Source organism: Pseudopipra pipra, chromosome 10, assembly GCF_036250125.1.
Source record: "Pseudopipra pipra isolate bDixPip1 chromosome 10, bDixPip1.hap1, whole genome shotgun sequence".
Lineage (NCBI taxonomy): Eukaryota > Metazoa > Chordata > Aves > Passeriformes > Pipridae > Pseudopipra > Pseudopipra pipra.
The window spans coordinates 24,559,400-24,575,653 of NC_087558.1; the positions used below are offsets into that span (position 1 = coordinate 24,559,400).

A 16,254-nucleotide genomic window follows, 5' to 3' on the forward strand; every position below is an offset into this window, starting at 1 on the left:
ATTTTACTCTGTGCTCAAGGTTTGAATTTATGCATTTAACTTGATACTAATTTTTCGGAAATGCGAGAAGTTAGAGGAATGAGTTGTTTGCTTGGTTTCACTCCAGTCCCATGATTAGTAATTAAATATGGCAATGGAAGGCATTCCTGCTCCAGGGGGTGGGCAGTGGAAGAAGGGGTCATTCTCTCTCAGTCCTGCTTGGCATCGAGGATAATGCCAGAGGAGTTTTCTTTTGCCAGGAGTGCTTTCCTTTCCCTGTCTGTGTGCAGGGGGTGGGTGTTCCCATGGCACGGGGCTGGGGTGCCCAGGCACGGAGCACGTCCTGCTGTGGGACACAGTGCTGGTGCACCTGTGGCCATGGGGAGGAGGAGACCCCAGAGGAGTACGTGGTGCCTTTTGGTATGTGAGTGCAGCTGCCTTAATAAATACCACTGAAATAGTGTGGTGTGATGAATTGACTCGGAGGAAATTCCTGGAGACGGGAGAAGCAGCACATGAAATATGGGAATGGCTTTACATTGCAGGATGATGAGGACTCTGCTGAAAAAACCTGGGGCAGATGAAAGCTGTTTTGCTGCAGGTGAGGCATGCTGGGAAGAGTAACTTTACCGTGATTACTTTTTGAGAGAGAAATATTTAGGATTTTTTAATCCATCAGCGCATTTTTGTCAGCTGTTAGAGACACTGGGGTAACTTTATTCAGAGATATCTTGAAGATATCAGTGTTGAATATACTGGAAGAAAGCAAGTCTGAGTATGTCACCTCTGATGTTGTCGATAAATATCAGCCCATTCAAGGTGCTTAAGAATTTTCTGCAGAAGTTTTAAACTTTTCATTAATTTTTAATTTTTTTTTCCAATTAAAAAATAATTACCTGACATTTAAAATTAATTTGACCAAGGTTGCATAAACACATTTCAATAAAATCCTTAGACATTACCAAAATACATTTAGTTTCCTTTGAAAATATTTCCAGTTGTGCTTTCCAGTCTCTAAACAGCTCCATTAAAGGACTTTCCTGATCAGGTCAGAAGAAATGCACTGGGAAAAAAAACCCACTGTGAATGTGGAGTGGAAATGGGAAAGATGAAGGTACACAGCATCAGTTTGAGATGTTGAGATCAAGTGTCTGTGTTTTGTGTTTGGATAGGTATTTTAAATAAGTCATTTCACGTGTACAGCCAAACTTTGCAACATCCCCTCGGTGGTGAACAGCTCAAGTCTGCTTTAGTAGGGAAGCTCTGTTTTAGAGGTCTTTTCCTTCAAAACTCGTTTCTTCTCTTTGGATGTACTGACTTGCAGGGCATGATTTACAATATGATCTTTGCAAGCATTTTTAGGAGGGAAAAGTTCAGATATTTGGGGCTGCAGACAGAGAGGTGCTAATCTGAATTTTTCACTTGCAGCTCCCAGGTATTCTTACCCTTAGAGGAAATGGTCATGGGAAGTTTGGGCAAACACAGCTGTTTCTTATATAGGTTATTTCATGGGTTTGATTTTTAATTTCTTATGGTGCCATGGGCTAAGTGATACAGGCATTTTTAAAAATAAAATAATAATGATAATTGCAAGTGTTGGGGAGTATATTTTGGAGGAGAGGACTGCAGAAATGCCTTTAAGGAGTAAAAAAGAGTTATTTAACTCTGTGCTAGGATTTTGCTCCTGTGGTCTTTTAGTGAGGTGTATGTGGTTTTGAATATGCCTTTGAGGACTCATGCACAGTAAGAGAGTATGATCAAATCACTTAGGGGTTGATATGGCTTTTTCTGTGGATTATCTGGATGTGGCTGCAATAACAGTGTTGTTTTCCTCTGGCCAATCAGTGCTGTGTGCTGCCACGAAATTCCTGCACACTTAAACTTTATTGCAAATTTAAATTACTTACATTATTTTGTTGGACAGTAATTCCCTGCAGCATTATAAACCAAATCATTAATTGCTGTTTCTAATGTGCACGATCCATTGGAAAACATTAAACAACACTCACGGTTCCCTTTACTGTTATTACTCCTCCAGTCCCTGAGGCAGCAGATCAGATGGAAACCCCTGGGCAATCTCAGACTGACGTTCAGTGCTCCTGACAGAGATGGCTCTGGGCTGCAGATGTTCACGGGACCATATGGCATCTGCACGTTGTCTTCGAGAATTATTACAAAATAGACTGTTTTGGAGGGGAAAGATAACCTGATCATAAATATTAATCACTGCAGCTGTAGTTTGAATGTCTGTAAAAGTGTCATAATGGAATTCCAGACTTTTCCTGTTTTCATTCACTGGTGTGTATTTTCCATACTATTTCACAAGTAAAAATCTATTTTTCAGAGGACTCTGGTAACCCTACAGATTGTCTGGACACAAACTGAGTTTTTTCTTGACAAGACCGTCTGAACTAAGATGCATTGTACATGCAAAATGTAATTCTTGTCAGGAGATCTAAACCACTGGCTTTCCCAGCAAAATCCTGTTGTCTTTTTTCCTCCAAAACACTAATAATCCCAACTGTAGAGCTGAAAACTCTGCTTTCCTCCCTGAGCTGCAGTAACACCAGGGTGTTGGTGGAAACCCTAGTGCCAACTCATGATTAGGCCCGAGTGGAATGTCTTGTTGAATTTGACTCTTTATGACCTTCTCTGTTTTTTCTGCAAATAGGTGCATTTCCAATACCTTGAGAACATTTGTTTGAACAAAGCTGGCTATCACTGGGTCTGGTACAGTGGCTGTGTACTGCTTGCTTAGGTGTTGCTTTCTTCCTAAGGCCCCTTGGTGTCACCGTGAGCATCTCCTGAAGGATTGCTGCCGTGGGGTCACAGGTTTGTGCTTCATGCCTCGCTTTACAGGAGCCTCTCTTTTACTGGGCAGTAACTCACAGACTGTGCCAGGTTTGCATCTGAGCCCATTTCTTGTGTCCATGAGGTGCAAGAAGGAGACTAGCACTGACTGTCCAGCTTGGCTGGAGCACATCCAGCGGAGATTGGTTGTCCACAAATTTATTCCGTGAAACCATAGATCCAGTACTCCAGGTGGGATCTCCTGAGGGTGGAGCAGAGGAGAATCACTTCCCATGACCTGCTGGCCATGCTGCTTTTGATCAGCCCAGGACACATTTGGCTTTACTTGTAGTGAGCTTCTGGGCTCTTCTGTGCTGATTTTAAACTAAGGCTTTTCGCTTAAGAACAACTAAAAAGACTGGGGGGAGCCTTTAAATCCTTCAGTGCAGTTGATCAAATTCTCTAAATACTCTTGTCTTGATTTTCCTTTTAATTTGTGGCATAAACGACTGTGTGCCTGCTTGTAGAGAATTGTCTGCATATTCTGCAGTGCCTCTCAGATAAACATCAGGTGTCCTGTTGGAATGATGCTCCTGGTGGCAGAGCACTTGATTGCTGTCTCATCCTGAGGCTGGTAACAGCACTTACAAGGCCTTGTGCCTTCTCAGTTCTGCTTTGGTAGAAGATTCCCTTAAGCACGTTTGACCTTTTCTTTGGAATTTTTTTTTCTTTTTAAGGGTGAGACTATGGGAATATTTTGGGTACTCTGGGCACGCTTACTGTGAGGGGATTAGGAGAGATTTTAATGCTGTGTCTGTGAAGGATCTCCTGTGCACTCGTAACCCAGAACAGTGAGTGTCAATAAGTTGTACAGGAAATTCTTCAGAAAATTATTTGACGTAAATGGCAGTGACCTCAGATTAAACTGCATGAATTAAGAACAGGAGCAGGGCTGAACCTGGAGAGGCTCTGTGAGTGCCTGTCCCACAGCAGTGCAGGTGTGGGAACCCATGCACTGGGCTGCACGTTTTGCAAGTGCTGCTTTAAATCACTGGTTTTCTGAAAGTGAAGCTAAAGGACTGCGTATGTTAAGAATCTGGAGCTTTTTAATCAGTGCTGTTAAGAAAATCTGAAGGTATTTTTAGTTACTTCAAAAGCTTTACCATGGAATAAGCAAGGTAGCAGAGCAGAATTCTTCTCTGGGAGGAGCCCAAGGGTATCCTGGGTTCTCTGTTGCAGTGCCATTAATTTTATATTGCAGATAGAAATGTGGTGACACCGATGCAGTGGGGTGGAGAGCCCGGCCTGTGGAACAGCCCTGGTGTAATGGAGATGGCTTCCCCTGAATTTTTGATGTACCAGATTGCCCTGATTTTTCAGTCTAAAGCTACTGCCATTTTGCCTGTTTGGTTATTAGACTTCTGCCTGTTCACATGAGCCACAATTGCCACACAGGGATGACAGACCAAGGACTTTAAGCCTGATGAAACTGTATTTTAGGTTTAGCAAAGCACAAATATATTTAACACAACCCTTCCTAGGAAGATGTGGTTCAGTTTAATGGGCTTCATCTAGAGCTGGCTCAGCACCTGGTGCAATGTGAGCCCCTCACTGCAGTGCTACTGCTTTGCAATTTGCCTTCTTGTTATTTGGGTTCTTTCCCCTTGGCCTCATCCTCTCTTTGTAAGTGCTAATAACTCAGTAATTGCTGTAGCCCTGCCCAGGACTGAGTACTGATCTCTGTTTTTACTGTTGATTAAGAGAGAAAGGTAAAGTGTGTGTGTATGAATATGTTGAATATTTTATTCTTTCATTTCTGCATTGCCTTAGATTAAAATTTTTGATATGTGGAGAGCTGTGAAAGTTCAGGTGTTAGATTGTCTGCTATAGTGGGGTTATACTGAGACATCATCAGAATGCTGAATACATGCAGCCTTCATCACAGATGGACCCTTGATTCCTATTTGGGCACCCAAATATTTGTGATGGAAAAAAGTTAGCAATTTCTTGGAGTTTTCGAATTTGCCTTTTGGAATAATTAAACTTAAAAACCTGTGCAAATCCCCTCTCTTACCCTAAAAGATATGCTCGCTTTTAACAGTAGGAGTGAATTTGGAAAACATATAGAGTTTTCTGATAATGCAAGATTTTAAAGCATGACTTAAAATCATGATGTGGAATATTGAAATGATGAATATCTGAAGGATACACAGATTCCAAACTGCTTCTCTATTCCTCCTTCTCTGTAACTCCACTGCTTAAACTGCAAAAGGCTTCCTCTGTGATAAGCAGAACTATTAGAGGGTGAAGTTTGAGGAGGATCCTCCTGGTTCAAGTCAGATATTCTGTGAATAAAAACTTGCCCTAAGGAATTGTCACTTCTTTGGGGAATTTTCTGGCAGTCTCCAAGCTTACTTAGTAGAGAGGAATTTATTGGAAACTTTCAGATGGCTACAAGTGCAGGTTTCTGGGATGAAAACCCTGCAATCCTTGCCCTGGTGGCAGTTCCAGGGAGCACTGGTGATATCAGCTCATCTGTTGAACCCTGATGGTTGAGCAGGGCGAGACAAACACAGAGCTCTGATCCAGAACTGAGTTGCTTGCTGGAATTGCCAGTTTCCAACTAGTGTTCCCACGAGAATCTGCTGGAATAAATTAAACTGGAACTTCTGGAATAAATTAAATTTATGCATAAACAGTTGTGTTTGGAGTTGGATGAGGGGAAAGAATAGGGCTTAAAAGTTCAATAATCTTTTTCCTCTAATCCTGCAGGCTTGCTCCACTGTTAAGGATTCCTTGGAGGCCGCTGGAAAGTGGTGTCATTGTACAACTGTGGAGTATGAGAGGGTGAGATGGGATGTGTTCATTAACACATGAGTTTGTGTTCATTACCAGTGTTCCTTGTGGTGGGGAGTGCAGATTCTGCAGAAGCACCTTCAGACAGTTTTTGAAGGGGAGAGCCAGCAGCTGGTAGTGTAGCAAAGCTGGGTAATAGACTCTGAGGTTCCTTCTGCCTGTTCAGAGCATTTCCTGTAGATTCATATCATTTAGCAGCTCTTCCCTGACACTCTGGAATTTCCCTCTCAGATATTTTCATTTTAGTGCAATCTTCAGGAACTTGATGTTTTCAGTCTGGTCAGCTTTTTGGTGCAAATCAGGATGCAATTTTGTAACTTAGGTAACTGGATTTTTCTTAGTAACTAACTCCAAATCAAATGTACACATAGAAGCAATTGCAACAGGAGAGCAAAGGCAGAGATCACAGAGCAAACCAAGCAGTGAATTTTGGTTCAGTAAAGGATTTCCCAGATTGGTTCAGGAATCTTTTGTACCATCCCACACTCCTCTTTAATGAGATTGGACTACATTTGAAACAAAAACTGAGTTTACATTCAAATCATTATAAACTTTGGGGAAAGGAAAGGAAGGAAGTATTGATATTATGTAATATTTTGTTATCTCTTTGATTTTGACATTTCCTGGAGCCGAGTGAGCCAAAGCACAAGGGATGTAAATGAATCCATTACATTTGCAAGTGAAACTCAATGCAGAGTAATTCAATGTAAGAGCTCAGCCCATCTCCCTGTGTGCCTTAAAGTACCTCTAAGGACAACTTGGTGGTCATCTCCCATTATAAAGGTGATCAATAGGAATGAAAATGGCAATTCAGCTGGGGAGGCCCAGTGTAACGGCTGGATTCATTTCAACTCCCAAGTTATCCAGCCCTCCCAGCAGAGTGAGACTGAACAGGCACTCAAACACTTGAAGGGAAGAGCAGGCTTAGGAGCAAAGCTGAGTGTGTTGAAATGGTAAGATCAAGGAGCTGTTGTGAAAAGAATGATGCAGTAGCAGATAGCACCCAGCACCTCCCATGGGGATGTATCTGCACTGAAAAAGGCTGGATGTGAGCCAGTATTATTACTGGAGAGCTGAGAGACATAACAAGAAAAATGTCATCTTCTTTTAGTCTGTAGCTGGTCATAGTAATTGGCCTAATAATGTCATCCTGCAGTTATTTATATGCAGCAGTGTGTCCTGGGATCGATTCCATTTGTTTGTGTGCTGTAGAGACAAAGACAAGAGAGAACCTGTATGCATCTTGATACATACTGTATGACTCTGGTTCTCTGCCTCCAAATTCTTCTCATTTTCCTCATCTTTTATAGGAGCAAGAAATAAGAACAGATGTATTTCTTCCCATAGTTTTAAATTTTGAGGTTTCAGCCTTCTGATGTTCCATCTGCTTGTTACCATGAACTGTGGGAGCAGTGCATTTCCTTGACACTCCTTCATGTATTCTCAAAAGAGGGAGACGTTAAGAAAACTTAATAATTGAAAAATGTATAGCACAAAGAAGATGTACCTCCCCTCCAAATCCCAAGGCTGGGTGTTTGGTTACCCCTGTACCTGACTGGGGGGATGGCTGACTGCTGTGCTCACTGTTAATAGAAGACATCACTCTCCAATAGGCATGTGGGAAAGAGGATACAAAGACTGACTGTGCACCTGACTTCAGGAAGATGTGCTTCATATGAGGCTTTCCAAGGCCCATTCCAAGTGTTTATGGCATCACATATTCTGAAAGAGCATCCCAAATACCTGGTGATCTTTTCTAGCTGTTACTTTGTGAGAAGCAGTCGGCAATAGCGTGTGGAAGTCCCAGTATCAGAGGAAATGCAGTTAAAATGAGGTATTAGGTGCAGGAACTGACTTTGTATGAGAATTGTGGGCTTTCTGCTTGCAGCTCCTTTCAGGCTTTTGTTTACCTTTGTCACCATATCTGGTGGGGAAGGACTGGCTGAAATGAAAGGCAGAGGAGCAGGAGGGTCACAACCTGGACATCTCATACCAGAAATACAGTGTTTAACCACTCAAACTGCCTTTTGGTGCAGGTTCTGCTGCACAGGGTGCTCTACCAGTGTGGAATAAATCACTGCCTTCAAGCAGTCTGGTCAAAGAGCCTAATCCCAGTTCCATCAAACTCCATCCATCCACTTTGTACCAGATCCTTTCAGACAAGGCAGAACTTGAGTAGGTAATTATTTACTGCTTTACCAAATAATTGATGTTACAAGGTCATAGGGAAAAGCTGGTGCTTCAGCTGAGTTGGGCTTGTGAATTCAGATTTTCCAACTTCCATTTGATCACAGAATTGTTCTCCTTGAGCCACTGCCTGTGACTTCATGTCACAACAGAAGAACACATCTGCAGGCATGCTGGCACCGTCGTTTGTGGGTTGGACAAACACAGAGATGGTTCTGTGTCTTTGCAACATGCTGGATGCTCCCGTTCTGCACACATTTCGAGTGATCAGGGCTGATATAACTGATCAGTGACAGTTTTCACCCTTCCAAAAATATCTCCAGCTTAGTCATTTTATTATAAATGCTAATAATTGTAATTATCATCTGCACTTGGAAAATGTCTCTAACTCATCACATGGAAGCATCAGCAATTTATATAGGTGGGGATCTACTGAGCCCCTTATGAGTGTTTAAAAATGTACCTAAAAATAAAACTACTTTATGACCTACTTGATAACATAGCTCTACCAATAAGTAGACAAAGTTGGACTGCTGATATTTTTAAAATGTATTTTTATAGATCAGTGAAGTAAAAGGACAGTTTTTAGTATTTTTTGCAGAAAAAGTAGCTTGGCATTGAATACCTGTGTACATTAGGTATGATAAGAGATCTTCTTTAATCATTTTAGTATGTACAATGTATAAATTGTTCAAGAGAACATATCTAATAATACTGTATATGTCTATAATTTATATAATCATATGTAGTACACATAACACAATTTGTTTTAATATATAAAAATTAAGGTGAAGTATTTTTCCAAAACTGAAATAATCTGTAGGCAGAGTAAAGGAGGTGGAGTTTTCTGGGTGGCTGCAGCTCTGGAGGACAGACAGAGCTGTGGCTGTAGCAGAGGGGATCTTGGCCAGGTGCTTGGGCTGGTTGTCAGGTCTGGCTTTTCCTTTCTGCCTGCTGTGAGAAGAGCTGCTGCAGGGTGTGCACAACTGCAGTGCTTTCACTGCTGTCAGGATCTGATCCAGAGCCCAGGGAAATCACTGCAGTGATGGACAAGCTCCTCTGGGACATGAACTACCCCAGGAGGGGATTTCAGGGTCACCCTTCCCTCTGGCTGTTTCCCCAGTGATGTGAAAGGGAGTTTTGTCTGCCTCAGGACTGCTGAGCCCCAGGGGATTTCTCTCTGTTCCAGCCCAAGAACATTTCGTGTGCCTGTTGGAATCACTCTGTACTGGCAGCCTGGTGTACATTTTACCTTCTTCCAAAACACTAATCCTGAGTGAGGAAGGGCTGAAGGAATATAATGTCTGGGAGAATGTTGCCAACACCACTGACATTTAATGGCTCTGCCCTTGGGATTTCTTTTTAGCTAACTTTTTCCTATCACTATCATAGTGAAAATGTTAAATGTAAGAACACAGAGCTACTTCATGGATTAAAAGGCAGATCTCCCAAAACAAATAGATTTGTCTTGACAATTTGTCTGCAGACCACCTAGTATGGATAATTTTGAGGAGAGAGTTGTTTTACTGAGGACACTGTGGGTTTGCACATTTGTCTGAGACTTGTCCATAATCTGTAGCATTTGCTGCAAATTCGTTTTTTAAGTGTATTTTTTAAGTGTTTTAAGACAGTGCTTCTTTGTAACATCTGTTAGTATACCACCCATGGATTAATAAGCTTTGCAGAGCTGTGGAGACATAGAAGATCTCTAGAATATGTTTTCACTTGCCAAACTCCGGATTATGGAAATCATTGTCAAAGTGGTGAGTTGTGTGAGTTCATTAGGAGTTGAATTTCCAGTGTAAGTCAAAGGGGATTCAGGCTTGTAGCAATCTGAAGCTCGTTTTTTGTAAATTCCCCATCAGTACATAAAAGTTTCAGAAGCTCATAACTACTGTACACCTGGCTCATTGCTGAAATCTTTTCATGGTAAATGAGATCTGTAAAATTCCCAGTTCAGTAAAGTATTAAGGTACATACTGAAGTCAGTCCTGTTAAATCCAGCAATTAAACCAATGCCAGTGAGTTTTGAGCACATACCTAAAGCTAAAATATGCGCTTGCTTTCTTTGTGATGTGTTTCATTCTTTTAAAGTTTTAGTGTGACTCAAGAACAGAGCTGTGGTTTAGATTATTTTGTCTGAACAGGTTTGATCTTTTCAATATGCTGGTCTAGAGCCTCGGGAAAACTGTCCACCCTCTCAGAAGAGGTTCTGTTAAGCTCTGATGCTGAAAAAAAGTGCTCCAGAAGTGAGAAGATCACACCTATGCCTTGTTTGGCATAAATGCTGGAACTGGAAAACCACAAAACTGGATCTGAGATGAAACAATAGGGCGTTAATGGTGCTCATGAGTATCCCATAAGCAGGCTTTTTGAAGTTACTGAAACACTAAACTGGTAGGCAGTAAAAGAGGTACCACAATAATTGTATGTCAGGAGGTCCATCTGTTTGCCAATAACTAACTTACATTTAGTGACTTACAAATTCAGCCAGAAATGCAACCCCTGACCATCCCAGTGGTACTCTGGAGTCCTCCTCTGAACGTGGCCAGCTTGGATCAAAGGAACCCTCTCAGCTCTCAGGTTGTGGTGCTGCCCTTCAAGTCCGTGTTTAAGTTTGTGTTAAAATAAGAACACAACTGCAAGCTATTGAAATGCTGCTTTCTCCTGAATTATTTGCTAGGCCTGATTTTTAAAAGTGAGTGTTTCACTTTATCAATGTTCCCTCGGGTAAGTGCTGCTTCCAGCCTTCCTGCCCTGTATGTTCTGGGGCTATGTTAAGTCCCTGAGCCATTTTTGTTCCATGACAGCAAAGCTGCTCCTTCACCCACCTTGTCTGCTCACAGAGATTTTGCCTGATTCTGTGGGAGCTGGCATGAAAACTTTGGTTTTGAATATTTCAATGTGTTACAAAGTACAGCAAACAATAGAAATCTCACCTAAAGAGGGGGGAGTGAAGGATAAACCTGTAAAGCCAGGCTCTTCATCTTCCACTCTGCTTTTATCACAGCTGTAATGTGAGCAATTTCAGTTAAAAGCTCCTGTCAGACAACAGTTACTGTAGGTTACAGCAGCATAGGGAACAGTCTTGGTCAAAGGCAAATCAGGAATTCCTCTAAAAAAGAGATCATTTGCTCAAAACTCCCTTCCACTTAAAATGACCAGATTTTGGTCTAATGAGCAATAAAGAGAATTAATTCACAAGTGGTGCAACTATTAACTGATGTTGTTGAAAAGACCAAAAAGCTTTTCTGGAGGATTTCTGGAACTTAGTTTCATTGGCCACATTTCAAAATCAGGCATCTTTAAAGAGGCAAACTGTCCCTTTACCCTCCAGAACCCCACCTTTGTATTAAGTGTAGTTGCTTCATAGTTTGCAGTCTCTCAGTCCCACTGGAGTGATTCACTTGCACAGAGCACACTGGGGTAAAACAGAGCTTTGTGTGCAGTGTGAGCTCATCAAATAAATGTTATTGCCCAAAATGGGAGTCCTACGAAGCGTTTGTCAGGTGTGTCCTGCTGCCTTCAGAGTGAAGGGAATGTAGTTTGCAGTTTGAGTATTAAAATTTCTCCACAGCACTCCAGAGCTATTAAACCAGTCCTCTTGAGGAAGTTCTGTGCCCCTTTGCCTGGCAGGAGTATTTCTGCGTTCCCTATCTCTCGTCTGACCATTCTGTCCAGCAAAACATTGTCTGCCCAAAAGCTGGCTATACAGAGCAACCACATTTCAAAATCCCAATATGGGAAGAAGTCTCCCTTTCAGTCCACCCCTCAATTTTCCCTAACAAGGGGGCCATCCCCATTTTCCAGCTTTCCCGTTCTCCGATCTTCACTCCTCATTTTCGGAACTCGTGCTTTGCTCGTGTATCTCCAGGATTCTCCTGCAGCTCTGTATCTCCAGGATTCTCCTGCAGCTCTGTATCTCCAGGATTCTCCTGCAGCTCTGTATCTCCAGGATTCTCCTGCAGCTCTGTATCTCCAGGATTCCCCTGCAGCTCTGTATCTCCAGGATTCTCCTGCAGCTCTGTATCTCCAGGATTCTCCTGCAGCTCTGTATCTCCAGGATTCTCCTGCAGCTCTGTATCTCCAGGATTCTCCTGCAGCTCTGTATCTCCAGGATTCCCCTGCAGCTCTGTATCTCCAGGATTCCCCAGCATCAACCCACAGCACAGCTGCCAGTCGCTGAGCCCCACATCCCCTCTCATCTCCTGCTGTATTGCAGATGCTTCTGGTGGTGGGATTTTATCACTCTTCCTTTAAGCACTTACATTGTTTTAATATGACCACTTGAGCACTCAAAGAAGTATAACTTATTGTATGTGTTGCAATTAACTGCTTGCTTTATTTTCCCTGTTTTCTAAAGAAGAATAAAGAAAACACGGAACAATTCAAGGTCGTGGAAGATTTACCTCTGCTTTCTGTAGCACTCTGAAAATATTTATTTGGGTATCTTAGGCTAGGGATTGCAGAGGAGCTAAAAAGCTGGGCTTCTGCTGAAGCATGCACTGCCATGCAATAGGAGCTGAGTGCTGAAGTCCCTGAGAGGCTCTGGAATTCTGAGCAGTGTGAAACTGTTAAATAGTTGTCTTTGATATAACCGGAGTGATATGAAGGATTGGCTTTAGCTCTGAGCAGACAGTGACTGAATTTGGTGAGAGATTTAAGTACTGTTGATAATATATTGTCTGTGTTAAGGCACTCCTTAAAAGTGGACATACAGAGATTTTGGCCTGGTAGTCATATGCTGGCCACAAGCTTTCGGAAATGATTTCTGAATGTCACGTTCAGCAAGTTCCTTTTGCAATGCTGGGGCTCAAATTACCTGTTGTAATCAAATTGCCTGAACAATTGAAAGTGCTTTAAAATAACTTAAAATGTATAAATATAATTTTCTGACATTTGGGCTTAAATAAGAGCTCCCTTGCATGACAAGTTTCATTCCGGAGTGAATTTTTACTGCCGAGTTATAAACCCCTGGAGTAGCAGTTTCTAATAAAAATTCTGCCAGACTTGTAATGATAACAGCACGAGTAGTGCTGCTGTAATAAAGAGAAAAAGGGAATCATCAGACTCACAGCTTAAATTATTTTTTTTATATAGTAGGCCTTTGAGAGAGGATCCAATGCTGATGATATTCATGGAGTACTGCTAAGAGTTATAAAATTGTTGACAAATATATGGTCCTTTTACAGAATACCAAAAAAAAGAAATATTTTTCATTTGGCAATTCAAGAGTTGCTGGTGACAAAGGAGCCAGTGAACATTAAGTCTTGAAATTATTTATTATGAACACCACATCTCACAAAAAAAAGCGCACGAGCAATATTAGAAAGCATCTGAGTGGAAAAAATGATTATTTTGTTATTCAGTGCCTGCATTGCAGGACATTTTTCATGTTAGTTATCTGTGGCACTACACACTGTTGGGAGAAACTGTTTTTTCTCTGTTGAAAAGTTGTTTACAGGGCACAATCCTAACTTGAGGAAACTGAGTTGGAATGGTGTTGAATAGGCTTAGGCAGATTTGTTGAAGCTGTGATGGAGGAACAGGGCAGGAATGCCATGGTCACAGATGTTCAAAGGCAGGCAGTTGGTGGGTGTGGGTGTGAGGGGTCCCAGGGGTGTCTCAAGTGACACACAGGAGCATTAGAAGGCACTGCCTGAAGCAGCAGTTACACCCTGGGGGGAAGCTGCTGGCTGGGAGGCTCTTTTAGTACCCTTGGAAGTTATCTGCAGCACTCAGATTTCCCTGTGACACGTTTCTCAAAGCCCATCTCAAACAGAACATAGGCTTCCTTGGAGCTGGTTGTTTGGGAAATTGATAGAAGGCAGCACAGCCGTTTAACTGTTGAAATGACATCCTAAAGACAGGCTCGGGAAACAAACCTCCTGCTGTTTCTAGAGAAGATGTAGCTGTTCAGTGATGCTGTGAATTTGCCCAACTTTTTCTGAAGTTAGGGCATAACATCTTTTTAGGTGCTTATTTTTGAATGCTTCAAAAAACCAACCTGACATAACACCTGCACATTTCAGTTTGGGTTCTCTTTTTTCAGTTTTCCATTTGTTGTGGGTACCTCAACCACAGAAATTATATAACCAAACCTGTTCTTTCTGTCTGCCTAGGCAGGTGTGTGTGTCTGAGCTGCATAGAATCTGGACAAGGATTTAAAATGAAAATTTGTTGTCTTCTGTGACTAATTCTACTCTTAAAAGACTATTGACACTACTGGCTGTTTTTTCTTAGGTATTTTCTGTTTGCAGGAGCGCTGTGTAATTTATTCAGGCAGGTAATGACCTATTGTACTGCTGCAGCTTCTAATAAATTCCCAGAATCCAACACTTGCTTGGTTTGGAGGTCCTGCTCCTTATGATAATGCTCTGTCTGTCTTCAGGTTCTGTGTGTCTGCAGGGTAGCAGAAGTACTCTGAGTAACCCTGGCGAAAAACACTGAGCCAAGTGCTTGGTGCTTGTGGGGGTTGGCTGGATGTTGGTTTCTAGCCAGGCCAGTAGCTGAAAGGCATTAATGTTCAGAATCGATGGTTTCCTGCAATGAAAATAAAGAGCAGGTTTGTTAATGGGCAAAATCAACCTTATTTTAATTACAACAGCTCTGGCTGCCAATGTGGTTTAAGTATAATTTTTTTTTAGTTAAAATATTCTCCCTGGGTATGCCAGGTCCATTCCCTTCTCTGTCCTATTCCATTTCCTGAGTTAGATCCAGTATATCACAGAACTTGTGGGAGTGTTGTTTATGAAATGAGTGAGCTGTGAGGCAGAGACCACAGCGAGGGGGAAATGTAAGGGCAGGGCTGAGCCAAGGTTTTGGCTGAGGGGGCACACCTGATCTGGGCCTAAAACACAGAGGAGCAGTGTATCCAAGTGTACAGGAACAGAGACTAATGATGTTTAAACCTTTTTGTACATTATAGACATCTGAATTTAAGGTCTGCTGTTGAACTCAATTTATGTATATATTTATTTGATGTATTAACTCTGGGTAATTTCCTAGGAAAGGGAAAAAATAGGGCTTTGAAAATCAAGGCTAAATCTCTGACAAAGGTGTCTTTGGAACTATTTTCTAATACTGGAAAAGGGGGACACTTTACAGAGTATCTTCAAGCTGTTACAAATTTCCGTGAAGTATATTTGGGTGGGGGTCTGTGTTGGAATTTTTCTTGTAGCACGTGCTCATTTGGCAGTTTGCAACTCTGCTAATAACTCTCCCAGTGTACCTGGTATTAATACTCTGTCTATAAAAGTGATATAATAATCTTGTTACGTCTTGGTATTCTCTAAGGATTGCCCAAATACATTTCTGTTGAAATGCCCCTGAGCTTTATTTCCTCTCTGGCACGATTCTCAAAACATCCACATGTGGCAGCACGGTGGGGACACTGAGATGGAACATCCATTTCTGGGCTGCCAGGAAGCTCGTTCCATCCATCATCCCCTGTAACAAACATACAAAACCAGTGTCAAAACAACTGATGAGGGATGTTTGCTTGAAGAATGAAAAGGGTAAATATAGAGAAAAAGACACCTGGTGAGGAGTAGCCTTGGAATATCTGGCCCCATACCTGAGGACGGGGCTGGATGTCCTGTCCCCCCTCAGCATATGACAGGGAGGACTGGCCCCAGGAGCATGTGGGGCATTCTGGGCAGTATCATGTGCTTGTACAAAGCTTTGAGACAGCTCAGTCTGGGTCTTCAGCCTTGAAGCTTGGAAGTGCTCATCCTCCCATGCAGAAGGAGGAAGACTTAAGGGGCAGCCTAGCATCCCATCTAGGCTGCCTGCACGAGTGCTGGTGCCTGACACCCTGAAGTAGGCAGTCTGGGATAATGTGTGTTAGCAGACTGCTCCTCCTGAATGACATATTTGCAACCCACTGGAAATCCTCATGCAGGAATGTTTCTCCTTCTAAAGTTCGTTAGTGGTAGAACTATTTGTAGAAACTTGCACTTAATCAGCTCATAGCAAGTTCCAGAGGAAAGTTACTCCATCTTATACCTGGCTTGCACCCAAATAAATGCCAAGAAAACCTGCTTCCTTCTGCAGTGGAAGGAGCACACAGTCGATTCCTAGTGCAGTAAGAGAATGCAATTTAACACAAACACTTCACCATAGCTCCAGTCCTGAAATCTTCCACTTCTCTTGCAGCAATTAAAGAGGTGATGAAAAGGAGGGAAAAACCATCAGTTTTTCATGGGAAGGTCACATCAAATGCATATGTGCACTCTGCCCAGCAGATTCTCGTCTCTGAAAGTGCTGCTGCGTGTGGAGCTCTCCTCTCCTCTTGCAGGACTTAGATCTAGCATACCAGCAAAATTCATTCCAGGCCACCCTCAGAGGTAATGATATGTGTGGTATTTCAATTTGAGAACACACAAATGACCTCCAAAAAGTGAGAAACCAACTAATTAAAACCAAAAGCTGGATTCTCAC

The 16,254-nt window shown here is 42.2% G+C and overlaps 1 long non-coding RNA gene across 2 annotated transcripts in view; it reads left to right on the forward strand.

Moving 5' to 3' along the window:
* The window catches only part of LOC135419933 (uncharacterized), an 88,154-nt gene extending 74,006 nt beyond the window's left edge, over positions 1-14,148 (forward strand). Inside the window, exons 5-6 of one of the 2 annotated variants that reach the window (XR_010433211.1) lie at positions 2,018-2,811; positions 5,542-14,148. This is a non-coding gene — a long non-coding RNA (uncharacterized LOC135419933). The remainder of the gene's footprint in view (positions 1-2,017; positions 2,812-5,541) is intronic. The other variant, XR_010433212.1, reaches the window with a different exon arrangement.
* Positions 14,149-16,254: the final 2,106 nt, after the last annotated feature.